Source organism: Aulonocara stuartgranti (assembly GCF_965226115.1).
Source record: "Aulonocara stuartgranti genome assembly, chromosome: 11".
Taxonomy (NCBI): domain Eukaryota; kingdom Metazoa; phylum Chordata; class Actinopteri; order Cichliformes; family Cichlidae; genus Aulonocara; species Aulonocara stuartgranti.
The window spans coordinates 5042552-5058303 of NC_138947.1; the positions used below are offsets into that span (position 1 = coordinate 5042552).

At 40.1% G+C, this 15752-nt stretch overlaps 1 protein-coding gene across 8 annotated transcripts in view; it reads right to left on the reverse strand.

Annotated features, from left to right (window-relative positions):
- The window catches only part of LOC309717525 (uncharacterized protein), a 60779-nt gene that overhangs the window by 31825 nt on the left and 13202 nt on the right, over positions 1–15752 (reverse strand). Inside the window, exon 1 of one of the 8 annotated variants that reach the window (XR_014279720.1) lies at positions 8319–8374. The exons of the other annotated variants lie outside the window; for them this stretch is intronic. The gene's annotated coding sequence lies outside the window, so the exon portion shown is untranslated. Of the gene's footprint in view, positions 1–8318; positions 8375–15752 lie in introns of those variants that run through there. 8 annotated transcript variants of the gene reach the window in all.

Consider the following 15752-nt stretch of genomic DNA (forward strand, 5'->3'; position numbering starts at 1 on the left):
TAAATAATCAGTCCCCAGAGCTAAATATCTATTACATGCAGGTGAAGTTTACCAAAGTACGAATACAAAAATGTAAAAGTAAAACGAAGCCCGAAATTAGATTAAAACAACTTTGGAAATTTTAAAATGTACCAATATGAGTAATAACAACAGAGCTGTGGAACCTATAAACCTCTCATCTTTACATCCTTTAAACATGTTTTACTCCACACCCAAACAGCTGCATCAAGTTCCCGTTTCTAAAGACCAAGAAGAAGACACACTGACACAAGCAAGGTAGGGAAGTGAAAAAGTATCAGAGTTCTGATCTTTTCATCGGATTTGTTGCCACTTAAAATTAATTCACAGTAGCATTAGAATAGCCCTCAAACACAAGATATAGCGTAAATAAATAAATGAATGCAATGTAATTATGCAGCACAATAAACAACAGCTTTAACCTTTTCTCAGCTTAGAAATGATCTCAGTTTAAGTGTCAAACAAACATCAGGCCTCTGATTCTAACAGCACTGTCCATTAAAGCTATTGGCTTGTATTCAACACATTTGAACCCAAAGCCAATGGACCACAAAAATAATTTGGTATGACTTATAAAAGTACACTGTGCCCATTATTCCCACACACATATTTTAAATGGGCCTACAGAACCCTATATGATTGTCACGTGTATGTTTGAAGGATTTAGGCTGAGGAGTTATAGAATTTTTAAAAAAAGGAAAAAAATAAATGGTATTAAGTATATGCTTAATCAATGTTAAAATTAATACGGCATCCTTTGAAAATTCTCTCACCTGTAATAAATACCTGTGCCTTGAAAAGGCACAAGTTCAGTAACATCTTGATGAAGTGGACACTGAGGTTTGTATATGACTCACATGCGAGACTTGACCACAGGTCCACAAAACAGCTGTTCAACTATCCGTCTACACTCTGTGTATAGCTGGGAAAGTGGAGTTGCTAACAGGGGTCAATTATTTAAGTCAGCCACTTAAATCTGACATTTTCAACCGTGCTTACTAGCAGCATGTTTCCTGCCTTTATGGAAACACAGTTTGCAGTGCATGCTACTCTGTTGTTGGACTTTAAAGAGCCAAAATCCACGCAACAGAATTCCTCCGACTCTTCTTTTCAGGAACGCAATCATTTGTTTCCATTGGAGTGCCATGTTTGGCAACACCGTCGCTCAGATTTCGCTCAGTACATCAGTATGATTTCTGTTGACTTACTGATGTGTACGGTTGCAGAGCACGTTTTATGGATTTTACCAAACCAGCACGCGCACACACAGAGTATACTGCAAATGACATGTTATCTTTGCCCAAGAGCTCAAACGGGAAGGAGGCCAGCAGGAGTAACAGTTTCAATGCACATGAAGTACAAGTTTATTTTTATTATTATTATTATTATTTTATTTTTCGTAATTATGGTCCAGGACTCTCTCGTTTCAATTGTGCAAATTGTGTCCTGCCCTGCTGAAATAATCTAACAAAACATAAACAAAATGGAGAAAAGCAAGAGATCAAATTTTTGTGGCTCTGATTTCACAAAGAAATTATGCATCTAACCCGCTCAGTGTTTATTCATTTTGCACCAAATAGTCTTTTTTTCCCCGTGATGATGTTTTCGTTAGGAATCTAACAAAAATGAGGCAGAAGCCCATTATCCTTCCTCAAAATACATATCAGGCCTTCACCAAGACACAATTTGTGTCCTCACTGATGGCCCAAGATGCAATTACCACAGCCAATAAAACAGCACACATTTTCATATTTCATTGTCCCCAGTGAGTACATGACTCAGTTGTGGAATTACTGACCTGCTCAGCTCAACTGGCTGAGTGTAGTTTTAAATATGAATGCCACACATTTAGCATGCATCACATAAGCATCCTCTCTGTCTTGTACTGTGGAAGTAAATGTGGTCTTAAGGACGTCAAACATGTCTCAAGCTTAAGTAGACAGGGCGAGGATGTGACCCTGATTCTCTTTGTCACTCATGCTCTCGTCCCACTAAAGTAGTTTGACTTAACATTCAAGCAGCAGCACTTTAGAAATCAAATAAGTGAAAAATCGAAAGCGATAACATGATCTGAAATTCAACCTGAATAAGACCAGGAACACTTCACACGCTCTGCTATTTTGTTATTCTGAATCTAAAACCCCAACCCAGCCCACCAAAATATTCTGCAAAATCTGCAAAAACGGTCTGATTAGGATACCTTTCTTGATCATTTATTAATTAAATAAGGAAAAAATGCACTAAGGTTACTGTAATATATATGTGCACAGTAATATTCAGACTGTTAGAAAAGGAAGTGCTAGTTCACAAAGCCCTCTGTTAGGAGACTTCCCAATGCGGCTGTTGCTGCTACACAGTATCTAAAGCCGACCCCTCGCTGCACCGAGCCCAGGGGCTGATGGGAGTTCTCGGGGGAACCATTAGTGAGCGGATCGGCAATGTGGTGCGCAGGGAGCGAGTGCAATTCATGGGAGAGCGCCGAAAGAACTCACAACACTCTAACAACACCTGTCACCCCTGCGCCTAATGAGAAACACAATTAGCAATTAACAGTGCGATCTGTCAGGGCTAATACCTGCCGCCCTGCACACACGCATGCACGCACGCACACACGCAGCCAGGGGGGAGAAACCAGACCCCCTTCATCAGCACTTCCATGCAGGTATGAAATGAGCTCAAGCAAGCGGATCAATTAGACAGGTGATGTAATGTTGTGAAACTTAAGCTGATGCCTCGGTGGCAGATTTTCTTAACGGCGTCCTCGCCGATGCTCCACAGTGACTTTTAAGACAGGAATTAAGCGTGGTTTTTATCACTCAGCAGGGAACTGAACTCAGGAGTTGGACGAGCAGCATGCTGGATATAGATCATCTAGCGTCAGCTATTAAACTGTGTGCGCAATGGGAGGTTTGTCAAAATGCACTTTGCTGGTAGATTTGGTGCTCTATTCTCCTGTAAACCAATTGCCACCATGGGGATTAACAGGAGATGAACTGAACAGAGTATAAACAGCAGAGACTATAAAGTCCCCTAAATCAGCACATTCTCTGTGTGTGTTTTTCTTGTAATCCCTGTTAGCTGTTGTCTCATGACCTTAACTTCCAAAGATCAACTCAAAGACAATATTGACCCTCCCATCGATAACCTGTGAGGGGATATCTGAGAGCGTGGCTGTGTTTTCAGAGGTGAAGAACAGCAGATTTCTTCATCAGAGAAGTCTATTTGATATTCATAAAACTATGTTATCTTCCACATTTTTTTGCTCACTTGTGAGTTATTACACTATAATATTGAGGAAGATTTTTCTTCAACTCAAAAACTAAATATACCAAGTATAACACACCTAGAATATTATATTTTGGAGAAAACTGGAGTATGAAAGCACTGGATGTTACACTGGCTTAAATATCCCACAATGCAATGCAACTAGGTATTGTTGGAGAGCACTAAAGGTTGAGCTCTAATGTCAGCAACTATTGAAATGCATCGCTACCCTTTGGTACACGGTGTGTGTTGAAATGAGTGTACTCTCAAACAAGAGCAGCTTACGATTGCTAAAGCATCTTCTGTGGGCCACGTAAACATGTTGAACAATATCACTGCGCACAATTTGGGATTTGGTATGCAACACTAGTTATACAGTTAATATTAAATGAAGATGCCTACATGAATCCTCATTCATACCACTTAAACATGAACCACCAGTCTTCAGGTTCACAGCATAACTACAGTAAAGAATGGTCAAGTCACACAGAGTGTTTTTAAAAAGTTTTTTGGGAATGAAGAAAAGGCAGAATGACATAAATGACTTATATTACCATATATTCTCAGGTATCAAAACAACACATTTTCATTCTGGGAGATCACATAATTTAACTTTGTCAGACATCACCCCTGAGCCTTGATGCGCTGGCTGATTGAACTACCATGTCTGCAATGGGAGGAAAGGGGTGGTGGTGGTATAAGTCACAGGTTTATTAGCCAATAGACTAACAAAACTGTGACGCCTGCATACAGTTCTGACTTCTGTGTTTTGTACATGCTTTTCCCCACTTACTGATTTATTTCATTTCTATTCACTTTTTACTTTGAACATCATTTGCTGGTTAGATTTAAGGGACTAAATCAGGGGTGGGGAACTCCAGGCCTCAAAGGCCGGTGTCCTGCAGGTTTTAGATCTCACCCTGGATCAACACACCTGAATCAAATGATTAGTTCATTACCAGGCCTCTGGAGAACCTCAAGACATGTTGAGGAGGTAATTTAGCCCTTTAAATTAGCTGTGTTGGATCAAGGACACATCTAAAACCTGCAGGACACTGGCCCTTGAGACCTGGGGTTGGACACCCTTGTCCTAAATACTATGCCTCTTCCCAACACATGTAACAAGGACATTTTATGGATTTTACCACACCAGGACACACACCCCAACACGAGTTGGAAGCGACAGACATGTCCCGCTAATGCCATAAAACCAGAGAGCAACACATCAGGACAACTTGTAACTGAGAAACAGCAGAAATTTGACAATTTAAAACTTTATTAGGCTATTAGGTCATGGAAAATGATACGGCGGACTAAACATGAGTGCAAATGATTGTCTTTTTGTGCTAGCCCTGCGATAGACCAACCAATTGCTCATCACCAGTGTGACTTATCTCTCGCCCTATGACAACCGGGATAGACTCTAGGACCCCCCACAGTCCATGACCTTGAATTAGGATGGATGGATGAGGTGAGAGGCTGATCAAACATAAAATATTTGATCCGTTTCACTTTTTAATATTTATATGCAAGCGAGAGAAAGGTCAGAGGTCAGATTTGGGTCCTCGTACCTGACCCTGCAACCAGCAGGCAGTCTTGCTCAGTGATACTTCAGCAGTTCAAATTGCTGAAAAGCAGAAATGAATCACCTAATGATTCAATTTCGTAAGAATATCATGTTCAAGCCTAATTAAAATTTCTTGTATTTATAACACAGACATCACAAAAACTTTTGCAATATGAATTTCTAGCAAACCGGCTTTCTCACACATCCCGCAGCTCACACACCAGTACAAACACTGCTGTGTTCTAATTGGATTACACCCCTCTGTGTGTGTTTGCAAGTGTGTGTGTGTGTGTGTGTGTGTGTGTGTGTGTGTGGCATCTCCAGCATAGTAATTGTGTCAGCCTTGCTGGTCAGTGGGGAATTGAAGTGTTAAATCCAATTCTGAATTTGTATCTCTTGTACAGAGGAGGGGGAGATGTAGCGCGAGTACCAACCATATGTCACCATCCCCAATTCAGAGGGATTGAATATGGATGAGAAACAACTCGGGTTCCTGGCGTCGCCACCGGTAGCAGGTTTAGACTGTGACGGTGTGTGCTCATTTGTTATCGGGGAGGAAGTGGAGTTGTAGACACCACCAGCAAGATTTCCGTTAATGAAGATAAAACTGATTCAGTGGCTTTGGCCTCCGTGCTTCTTTGCCAGTGTAATGCCCAGTAACGGACTGCTCCAGACAATATGATGAACAAAAGGGAAGGAATTTTAAATATTTTGCATGAACCGGATTGTTAGTTCTAGTAAAAATGTGTAATCTAACACTATCCTAGCTGAAAAACGTCATATTCATCTCATGTTTACTGATAAAACCTGGTAAATATAAACTGAAACTAAACTGTAGGAGTGTTTCATGTCGTTTATTACCTCAAAAAAATTAAATAACTTAAATGCTGGACATCTGTTTCCTGCCAAAGTTGCCTACTGCAATCAACAGCTTTAGTATAAAGAGCAGCACTAGCAAACACAGGACTGCTGCCTCTCCAAGGTCTCCAAGTCTTCCTCTTCCCCTGAACATTCACTCAGCAGATTCTGTGACACATTTAGGTTAGAGATATTGAAACAAATCTGTTGAGGTTTCTTTCATTCTGTATCCTCACAATATTTGATTCTATACTGCAGAGTCCAATTTGTGTCCATATGAGAAATGCAGCTGCTTTTGCGTGCATCTGCAGTTCCTTGTGTCTGCTTCTGTTTGTCCAACATGAGAACTGTTTTAGATGTCCTTTGTGTCACTCAGCTGAATAGTCTGCACAGCCAGGCTCTCCTACTGTCTCACTATAAATGCACCAGACAATTATCAGTACTATATTCACATGGGTAAAATCAACCATTATATGAACTTCGTACAGGGGAGCTGACAGGATAAAGTCCTTTAATGTGCAATCCAGCTGCGTCTGACATTTCCAATCTTGCAGCCCTGTCTGGCAATCTCTAGCAAGGTTCCGTGTGTCATATTTATGTGTCTGAAACATCTTTATTTGATCATCATCAATTACAGCATTTGCTGTAGCTAAAAGGGCGCATGGCAACTACATGACAAAGCAGCAGAGACTTTTTTTGGTTGGGGTAAATGACCCAAAATAAAGTCCACACTGGAGGAAATGCAGGAAAGGCATTAGAGTCTAACTTCTGTGGGATGGGTGTCATCCACAACCACTGTGTGAAAAGATGCCTCTGATATTTCTTCAACAGTTTCCAAAGTGACAAAGACATTAGCTCACTAGGGCTGAAAGTGAACTGACACAAATGGTCCAATCATGCACAATCAAACCTTTGACAGTTTCTATAAGGCTGCAGATCTGCACTGTAAGGCAAAACTATTTCGAATCATGGGCCATGGACACAGATCTGCACCACTAGAGGACTAAATCATTAAACACTGTCACCCTTACCAATCAGTATTAGAAATGCTAGATGTTTTCAAGTAATTATTTATACTTTATTAAATGTTAATGTGCAACAAAAATTTGCGAATTTGTCAAAGCCCTCAAATATCTAACCTAAACTTTTTCCACTCACTGAAATCGGCAGAGCATCCACAGACCCGAACTACCTGTGCTGTGTAATTCTAATTTTTACTGCTTGTGCTGCAGCAAGTTAACAGAATAGTCATCTTTTTCAGCTGTTTACTTTCCTTGTTTTCTGATCAGAGGACTAGAACATCACACACACGCCAGCACATGTCACAAAGCATATCATACTACTTGACCTGCTAGTCTATCGCAGGGCGAGCAAAAAAAGACAATCATTCTCACTCAGATTTAACTGCAGTGCAGAAAAATGGCAGCAATCAAAACTAGTATGTAGTTACACAAGCCTAAACAAAACATTAATCTTGTGGGTTACCGCTGTTGTTGAGGTGACAACATGAGGCGATAATAAGGTGTAACAGTAAATTTACTAGTAGTTGTTTTCTTTATGGTTTGACGTGAATGATGAACACAGTCCCATGGTGCATTAATTACCGTTAACAGGCAAGTATAGTGGGAAAGGCAGGATAAAAAATTGTGAAGAGAACAAGATATTTACCAAAAGATCCAGATAGTTTCTTTTTACTGAGCTAAAAGGGGGGAAAAGGTAATGAATAAAGTATTGGCTCCAAAGCTTGTTAGCAGCTTTGCTTCAGGAAATGTATGCATATAATCTATAATGTCTCCTGGGTTTCATGGCAGTATCCCAATCTGTTTCCCCTGCAGCTTCAGAGTTCTTTGACTTATTCTGCTCATCTCTACTTCAGAGACAATCGTATAAGCTGCATGCATATACAGTAACCAGTGCTGCTGTTCCTTTTGCAGAAACTGCAATTCCAAAGAGGTTCTGTTCTTACAATTATGTAGTGTTCCCATTTCGGTTGATCTGTAAGTCCCTCTGGTTTTCTCAACCACCATCAAAAAGTACCACATCTACTGAAAATGCCAGGCTAACCTTAGTGGTGTCAACTTGCAAAGAGAGACTACCCCACTGTGTATAATGACACCTATTAAAAAGGCAAAATTGAGCCTTTATTTTCAGTCAATTAAAATTTTAAAAGAAGGTGACACTGCTGAAAGTAGTAAGGAGTACGTACTTGACCTGGTAGTTACTGTGGTTTTATATAAAACAGTCTTACTGGAATCCTATTTAATCAATTAATTAGCTAAAACATAATGATTGTAATCAAAGTCCACTTTAAGTCTTAAGCGTTCTACAGGGGAAAATAAGATGAATATTTCGTTAAACCACAAACTGTACATGAAAGATGGACATAGTTTCAGGGTTCTTACTAAAGACCAGGAGGTGGCGACTCATCTGGTTACATAAGACCTAAAGATGTACATGAAAAAAATGACCTCTCTGCTCTATTGAACCATGACCTCAGTAAACAGTATGCTGCAGTTTAATCACTAAATTTATGCATCAATTAAGATAACATGATGTTCTTATGGTTCCAATTAGTGTCGAAATAGAACAAAATCTTTTAGGGTGAGCTTACCTAGTGATTGTCAAATCAGTGGTGTCCCTCAGCCTGATCCCACCTCTCATTAGTCAAATCTGATTTCAAAGGACCAAGATGGTGATGGACAACTAGACATAAAAAATATACAGAGGCAGTGAATTGGAAAAACAACATAACTCCACGTCTACTGTCTTAAAATGGATACTTTGTACAGTCCCTGCTCTTCTAAACCTTCATGTCTCAAGTTTAACATTGTGACCACCTATATCGCTGAAGTCCTGGTGCAACTCTCCTGGTGTATTTTTATTTACCTTCATCCACAACTACTAATGCAGTTTTTAGCATACATAAAAAAACAGCTACCATTAATATTTACTGCACAGCTGTGGCTTCTGTGTCATTTAGACTTGTGGGAAATGGGTTGTGTAAACAGGAGCTAAAAACAGAAACATTGAATAAGCAATGCTTTTTTAAAACCACCATTACTCATGTACATAAATATATGAATAGAACAGCAGGACAAAATGCCCAGTAAGGCCCCATTCCAATGCGGTTGTGTTATTTGAATTATTACCAGTTGGTGAAATTTTAAAATGCGGTTCTCTTACTGAAACAGGACCCAAAAGTTCTGATTTAACTTCAGGACTTTGGAAACAGGCAGCTGTCGAGAGCCCTCCAATATGGCAGACAATGGGTTCATTAAATCCAACAAAAGCATTATATATAGCACATGTGTGCAGTTTACATGCTGTTGGGTTTGGGGGGGGGGGTTATATTCTCAATGCAACACAGCAGTCCCAACATGTGCTCTAACGCAAACATATTTATATGTTGCAACACATGTAAGGAGCACCAACTGTCGACATGCACTAGTTGTTCATAAACAGGAGTTTGTGGCGATTCGTCTTTTTATCATGGAAAAAAGGTGAAAATGGGATATGCCCCCTCTGGTGGTTGAGAATGGCAAAGCTAAGAACCTGTGAGACTTCCAGATCCAGATGGACAAGCTGGTGTTGACTAACCAACCGGACATAGTAGTGGTGGACAAAGAAGAAGAAACACAGAGAAGCTCTAGGAATACCAGGGGCTGAGAGAGTAGCTAGAGAAGATATGAAACTGGGCAAGTGGGTCCAGCAGATCCCAGGAACTCCAGAACTCTGTCCCAGGAGCAGCAAAGATACTGTGCAGGGCCCTCAAGCTGCCAAAGGACAAAAGACCACCCCACAGCAGCGAGTGGGACACACACACACACACACACACACTCACCAGTACTCTTCCTCTAAGAGTACTGGTAACAGTAAGCAGGGAGTCACACATGCACATTCTTTGGTACACTGACAACTGTATGATAATGTTGCATTAAATTTAAGCTGAGCATACAAATATCTAGAACCTCCTGGGTCACGTTTTTATGTAACAGCAAGGAGACTTGAGTCAGAGCATCAGCAGTTTGTGCATAAATGTATGTATCTACAGAAGACACACACACACACCTCTTTTTCATTAAGAGCCAGGAGTGTGAGTAAAGTTTGCTTTTGTAATTGCACTGCTCTTACACCGTATAAGATAAGATAGAACTTTATTAATCCCTCGGGTGGGTTCCTCTGGGAAATTCGACTTCCAAAAAAAGCACAGTAACGACCAAAGTTACAGTTACAGAACTGTTTTTTTTTTTTTTTTTTTTTATTTATATATATATATATATATATATATATATATATATATATATATATATATATATATATATATATATATATATATATATATATATATATATATATACATACATACACACACACACACATACACACACACACACACACATATAAATACAGAGACAAATATAAATAAAATATACAAAGGGGATAAATAGAATAAATAGGAATAAAAAATAAAAATACAAGTGAATTGCACATTTCAAGTATTGAGTCTATTGCACTGTTGACTATTTACAAAAAGTATTCCACAAGGTATTGTACAGTGAGGTGCAGAGGCACTACAGCTTAGTTGTTCCCCCCTCCTTTGTCCTCCTGTTTCCCCTCCCTCTCCCCTCCAGAGAGGAGTTAAACAGTCTGATGGCGTGTGGGACAAAGGAGTTTTTAAGTTTGACAGGCAAACAGTGGTGTGGCTCTTTAATGTGCCAGAAACTCCTTAACAAGCAGTGATTAACCAGAGGCAAGGCTATGTCAAATCACAAGTTTACAGTTGGGAGTGAAGCACATGTAAAAGCTTCCTTTTTCAGCAGAAAACAACACTGTGCTCTGTGCTGTAGCCCAATTATGTGATTTACACAGGTAAGACAGGCGGATTACTTACGAACAAATGTTGCTTTGAGCACAGTTGGCCTTTCCTGACCAGTAAAGACTAGCATTTTTAGAGATGCCAATGGGAGCTGCCCAGTACAACCACAGTTCTCTGCTGCTGGCCACTCAACTCCTCCACTGAAGTAAGTGGAGCCTTGAGCTTTTGTGTAAGTGCCTTGAACAAGGGCACATGTGCGATAATTGCTGAGGGAGTGTGGAGAGTTGCTCATTTACTTTCTCTGCTCAGATATTTGAAACTGGTCAGGGGATCTGAACAAGCGGGCTACTAATCACATATTTTAGGGCTACTCAAACGCAAAAGCACTTCACTGAGGTTTTTTTCCAATAGTTTAAAAAGGCAGAAATTAATCCTTGTAGGGCCTCGGGGTTCATGGACAAAGACTTTCATGCTTCATCTGCATCATTTCACTCACTACTGACTCAAAAGAAGATTGTTACTTTCATATGCAGTGTTCTGCCAATATGGCTCTCTTCTGGGATTTGAGAGCAGTAACAAGACCCCAGCAAAGAACAGCGCAGGCATCAGCAACTTTCTACCACTTATCTGGATCCAGGTCATAGGACGGCAGTCTAAGAGGGGCTGCACAGACCTCACTGTACCTGCTCACTGACTCCAGCTCTTCAACAGGGGATTATTGTGGCATTCCCAAGGTATCTCAGAGAAATGTCCAAACCAACCACCCCTCAATGAATCAGGTTTTTATCATGGCATATTTCCTAGTAGGGTTCCTTGATACAAAATGGTCCCAGGACAGGGCTTAAAAAGACCCATATGATGACGAAATCAAGGAATCTAGTAACCTCACCCAGGCTGCAGAGTAGGGCCCTGTTGTCCCCACAGCTTAGTGTAATGTTTTGTGAACTGGGCAGTAGCCAAATGTGGAGGCTTTTAAGTCCAAAACGTGTCCACCCACACTGGTTTAAGAACTACACAACTGAGTAATTAAAAATAGAATTCCATCTCATCATCTTTTCCAGTGGAAAGAAAAAAGGCCGATAACATTAGGAAATGTAAGGTATAATGCCAAGAACTCATGTGTTAGGGCTTACAGTACTGATAAAGGGCAGCGTGGAAGTTCCTACAGTGATGACAAGCAGAGTAACTACACTATATCAGGAAGCACAGTTTCCCATCATTATCTCTCATCTCTTGGCAAACTTGGGCTATATCTATCAAGTCCACAGCAACTCTATACCATCAACACTTGTCTCTACCCTTCTCCCCTTCCACTCCCGCCCCTTTCAAAGCTCCTCTTTTTCTAGCCCAAGAGAGGAGACACGGCCATAAATCTCAGAGTAGCTAATGAACTGCATTTAACAATAAAATGCACTGGAAATGGAACATTTCATTTACAAGAAGATCAATGGCAGTGACAAACACCCTTCTTGGAGCGACTAGTTAGCGGGATGATGTTCCGCAGGCAATCCAATCAATCACCGCACACCGACACGAAGATCAATCAAAAGAGGAAAAAGAGGAAGGAGGGGAAAAAAAAAAAAGGACTTGAAGCTTTTCTCTTTATAGTGTATTCATGGCCTTTATTTAAAGAAGGCCACTAATCACTTAGTGCAGAAGTCCACCTTCTTGTCCTCTTATTTCTTTCACTCTGTGGATATTCTTGCCGTCTCCTTTTGTTTCTCCCTCTTACACTCATGAGGAAGGCAGCTGAGAGGCAGGAGGAGAGTGAGTGATAACCATCCGGGGAGTCAAGTGCTCCATCACCGCCATCCCCATCTGCGACCCGACAAGTTCATAATGCCAGGCATCTGCTTTCATTTATAAAGGCCTCACTTAGCCCTCGCACACACACTTACAGTCTCTCCAGCTATTTTGCTACGCCCTCGCCTCCTCCTCCTGCCTTCTCTCTCGTCACTCTTTTTCTCCCCATCCGGCTGGCTGAGAGGGAGAGCGCTCTTGTCCTCTTCCTCACCTAATCCTCCTCATCTCCTCCTCTTCTTCTGCTCAAGACCTCTCTGGTCCCCTGCTCCCCCCTTTATCCTCCACAGTTGTACCCATTGCTTTGCTTCCAGCTCTACAGACCCCTCAAAGTCTACCAATTTTCATTTTATTTTCATTGTAAAGAGACATAATATTTGCATTAAAACCAAAAAAGTGACGGCATACAAAACAAAACTTTGAATTTATTCAATTTAAACTTAGTTAAGTGTCGAAAACAGAACGATTTTGAGAATACCCTTTTAAAATGATGGCGTTTGCTTTATGAACAATTAGTAAAAGCTGCGTTCTTCAATAAAGAACTTATTCTGCAGCTGCTTTCATGACAAAAACATGTGCAATGCTATTTTGAGCTTTTAAATATTGAAGCATTGAAACAATGAATTGATCTGCTGAAATTATTCTGACGCCGTCTCACAATTAATGAATCATTCAATTCTCTATGCTGGAATGTGCAAGTTTGGCAAAAGAGACATTTGCAGCCATTAGGTGGTGCACTTCCCTCACTGTTAATAGGAGGGACCTCAAGAGAAGACAAAAATATGAGAGGGAGAGAGAAAAACTTGCTTTGCCCATTATGAAGTAAATTTTCTGAAATGGGTTTTTATCATGAAAAATAAAATGCAACATCTGTTGTAAATATATTTGGATACATTAGTGTGTCCTCTGAGGGCCACATGGAAATCACTGGCAGCCTGTGTGTGTGCGCGTGTGCACGTACGTGTGCGTGCGCGTGCGCATGCCTGCATCATTGATGTGCTGAAGTGGCCGCACACACTTTTAAGCAAAAGGCAGAACAGAGCTTTGGACTGAGCAGTGGACTTCTTTTTGCCAGAAGCCTTTTGTTAAATACCTCATGAAGTACCTTTGATGGAGTACTTCAGCATTAAACTTCTGTCTGGAGCAGTAAGAAAGGACAAATGCAGTAATAAGGCAGACAGATCATGAATGTAAACAAAGTAGAAAGTGCCTTATTACAATAATTACATTTTCACAAAAAACACAAAAGGCTCAAGGCTTTAAAAAAAAGATAAGTGTCCTAGAAAGATTTTTCAAGCGACTCTCATGTGTAAAGTAGTTATGTTTAGGCGTGACTTGTTGTTTAAATAAGCAAAAATAAAAAAATATAACCCATTGAAGATATTAACTACTGAAATGCTCCAAAATGGACACTGCTGTATCTGATTTGATCGACAGGGCAGCAAATGATCCTCACACACTGCCAGCAAACATATAATACACATAACATTACTGCAAGAAGTTACTATTAGAATTATTATAATCTTTTAAGTAAGACAGTGGTGGGATGCACCGTCAAGCTCAGCTGTCAATAACTAGAAGGCTGCTCAAATGTTGTGCTTCTCCACCGAGACCCATGCCATATCTCACACTATACCTCAAGTCACTCAAAAATGTTTTTAGCTCTTCCTTGGCCTTCCCCCTAAATTTCCTAACACATGGACTAGTAAATAATTCTGTTCACTGGCTGAGAGCCCATAAAAGTCAACTGTACATAATATCAAAATTAATCCAGAGAGAGCGACTGGTTATCCGAATCTGGTCCAGTTTTTCACAATTATCAGATTTATCACTGACATCCTGTTTTGTTTTAGTTCCTGTTTCGAGCTTCAGTTTGACCAGTTGATTGTGTGAAACCTCATGGATGAATGTACTGGACCACCTACACCTACAGGAGCTGATCAACCACGCAAACCTATGCCATGAAGCTCCCAGCATAGTCTTTGTGCTGATGTTAATGCCAGAGGAGATTTGGAGCTCTCCAGTTACTGAGTCAGCTGAGCGTTGGCGACCCTTACACACCACGTCGCTCAGTAACTTCTCGTCTGTGGCATCCTATTATAGTAAAATGCAAAAAAATCAGTGATTTCTTGAGAACTATTCATTCCTCAAAAGACAGACTACATGGCTAGGTGCTTGATTTTATACATTTGTAGTGAACTTTGAAGATGTGGTCCAATACTTTTATCATGTATTGCATCCGCAAAAAATTTGGGGTTAAACACACTAGTTTTGCAATAAACTTTGTCTTAAGTTTATTATCAGTCATCAGTATTTTGTCTGATTGGCTGGTTGTCACAAGTTATTTTAGAGGACCGTGGGAAAGACATCAATATATCGGACAAATAGCAACTTGTATTGGTTGACAGAAGGTGCTATTATTGCTAAAGCTTCTATAAATATCAGTCTTTATGTTGTCTTATGATATAGCCCAAGAAAAAGACTACATTTGTTAGGTTGGTATGCTGCTGTAAGTGTATTTTTTTTATACAGTTGAGAAAAAGCAAACATTGCAAAGGACGTGATTGAACAAAGGCAAAAATCAAAGCTTTTCCGATTGCTCACTTGTCTCGTCTGACTGAGTCCCTGTTACAATGTTCTGTATTCACCAAGTTTGTTTTTGCAGCTATATTTTTGCTCAACATCAGTGCTAATGCAATTAGTCAATGTTTGTCGTACTGCAGCGATGAATATTTAACAGATTATGTACCTGTGTGAGTTGATGTTTTTTAGCTGATTGTGGTAGTAATGGAGCTAGCTAACATTAAGAGGTTTAGTGAACATGACGGCAGAAAAAAAAGAGCTCTTTTGTTAATCTGGAAAAAAGATACCCGGGTTTACAGCTCACGTCGCCTTACTGTTTGATGGGGGTGTTCTTTAAAGCATCGTGCAAAACATACTCTGGTAATTAGTACCCCTTTAATTAAATATATGCTTGTACAAAACACTTGTACTAAACTTATATAACTATAATTAGTACCTTGCATGCCAGTCAATTTAGATACAACACAACCGTCGTGCATATCTTCAACCACATAGCACATTTGATCACTACAATTCAGAGGTGGGCACCAAAGATTTGTGTTTGCTCAATACAGTCTGAAAACTTCCAGTCTAAATCTTTACATAGTGCGCTTTGGGTAAACATTCCAAGATCATACAACCATGTGGGTTGTATGATCCTGATCCTAAATCAAGTTAAAAACCATATTCTTTTTACCGGTACTTTAATTTCAGGCTCAGCGTCTAGCCAGAATTCACAGATGTTATCTGTAAAACATCCAGAGTAACACGTAGTGCTTGATTATGTTACGCATCACATGCCAGTGAGGTTTTGCTGTTGAAATTATAACATATCTCATCGTTGTTAGTTATGGAAAACAACCTGGG